This window comes from Myotis brandtii, unplaced genomic scaffold (genome assembly GCF_000412655.1).
Source record: "Myotis brandtii unplaced genomic scaffold, ASM41265v1 scaffold64, whole genome shotgun sequence".
NCBI classification, from domain to species: Eukaryota; Metazoa; Chordata; class Mammalia; order Chiroptera; family Vespertilionidae; genus Myotis; species Myotis brandtii.
In genome coordinates this window covers 1-1,992 of record NW_005370460.1, presented here as the reverse complement: position 1 = coordinate 1,992, position 1,992 = coordinate 1, and the positions used below count along the sequence as shown (strand labels likewise).

The following is a 1,992-nucleotide window of genomic DNA, read 5'->3' as shown; positions in this document are numbered from 1 at the left end:
GCATACAAGTCCTTCGGTTGATCTCTTACCCCCCCCGCAACCCTCCCCAGGCTTCCCACTGTAGTTTGGTCTTCTGTTCAATGATACTCTGCCTTTGTATCTATTTTTGTTCATCAGTTTATAATGGTCTTTATTATCCATAAATGAGTGAGCTATGGTATTAGGGGCCGTTTCAACCTCACAGGGGCCGTCCCAGCCTCTCAGGGGCCGTCCCAGCCTCACAGGCGCCGTCTCAACCTCACCGGGGCCGTCCCAGCCTCACAGGGGCCGTCACAGCCTCACAGGGGCCATCACAGCCTCACAGGGGCCGTCTCCACCTCACCAGGCCATCCCAACCTTACTGGGGCCGTTTCAACCTCACTGGGGCCATCTCAACCACACTGGGGCCGTTTCAACCTCACCAGGGCCATCCCAACCTCACAGGGTCCGTCTCAACCTCACCGGGGCCGTTTCAACCTCACAGGGGCTGGCTCAGCCTCATGGGGGCCAGCTCAGCCTCACGGGGCCAGCTCAGCCTCACAGGGGCCAGCTCAGCCTCATGGGGGCCATCTCAGCAACATGAAGTTTGGCATTCTTTTGTTGGGTGGCTCCTTGCTGGACAAAATCTCCAGGCATTCTTGGTGGCTGAATACCTGGTGTGCTTGCCTGGATTTCATTTTCTACTAAGTGCACAGACTGTTTGTCTGCTGTCTCCCAGCGTCCCATGTGAGACTGGATCTGGTGGACCTGCCTGTGCGTTTGCTGGTATAGCGGTTCCAGGTCGCCGGCCCAGCCGGGTCCAGCTCCGACTTCCTCTGAACCTGATTCTGCTTCTTGAGTGTGTCCCTTATGTATGCAAGGAGTTGAAATCTGCAATTTGCTGGGTTGGGCTGCAAAAGCGCAGGTGGTTCCTATTGTGCCACTGGCACAGCTTGGGCGGGAATGTAAATTGAGTAGGGCAGGGTCTCTGGGAGTCACCAGGGCGGAGCGAAGGGCAATGGCGTCTCCGCGACTCCTCGCCTCTCCGCGACTCCCTCCGCATCTCTGCGTCCCTGAGTGCCCGTGAGCAGTTCCGCGAGAAAGCCTCCCTCGCTTTCCGACCCACTGCAAGGCCGTCCAGCCTCTCCACATAGGGGTCTGGGACCTCAGAGTCCCACCCCAAACAAGCTCAGTGGATTCGAGAGTCTGTAATCCCTTCCGATTGAAAAAAACCACGCATCCAGTTGCAGCCCGCCTGGCGCATGACTCCATACCTCTGTTCACGGAGCCTCTGCATATCCTACTCAGTCTCAATGCTCTTCTTTCTTTCCTTCCAGTTGTAGAGCTTCCACTGGGCCAGCCTTCCCATGGTTCTGAATGACAGCTGTTTGTCTTATAGTTGGTAGTTTTGATGCTGTTGTGGGAGGCAGCACACACAGGTCCGTACAGTACGCCGCCATCTTGGTTCTCCTTTATCCATTTTGAGTTTATTTTTGTGTATGGTGTAAATTAGTGGTCTAGTTTCATTTTTTTTACATGTATCTGTCCAATTTTCCCAACACCATTTATTGAAGAGACTGTCTTGACTCTATTGTATGCTCTTGCTTTCTCTGTCAAATATTAACTGAGCATAATGGCTTGGGTCAATTTCTGGGTTCTCTGTTCTGTTCCATTGGTCTATATGACTGTTCTTGTGCCAGTACCAGGCAGTTTTGAGAACAGTGGCTTTGTAATACAGCTTAATATCTGGTATTGTGATCCCTTCAACTTTCTTCTTCTTTCTCAGGATTGCTGTGGCTATTCAAGGTCTTTTTTTATTCCATATGAATATTTGGAGCATTTGTTCTAGGTCTGTGAAATATGCCATTGGTATTGTATTGTGGCTTGCATTGAATCTATAAATGGCTTTGAGTAATGTGGATATTTTAATGATGTTGATTCTACTAATCCATGAACACAGTATATTCTTCCATTTGTTTATTTTTCCACAGTATATTCTCTCTCTCTCTTTTTCAATGTCCTATAGTTTTCCAA

At 50.3% G+C, this 1,992-nt stretch overlaps 1 long non-coding RNA gene across 1 annotated transcript in view; it reads left to right on the top strand.

Annotated features, from left to right (window-relative positions):
• The window catches only part of LOC106723771, a 14,420-nt gene extending 13,281 nt beyond the window's left edge, over positions 1 to 1,139 (top strand). Inside the window, exon 3 of the long non-coding RNA XR_001359487.1 lies at positions 1,129 to 1,139. This is a non-coding gene — a long non-coding RNA (uncharacterized LOC106723771). The remainder of the gene's footprint in view (positions 1 to 1,128) is intronic.
• The last annotated feature ends 853 nt before the right edge of the window (positions 1,140 to 1,992 follow it).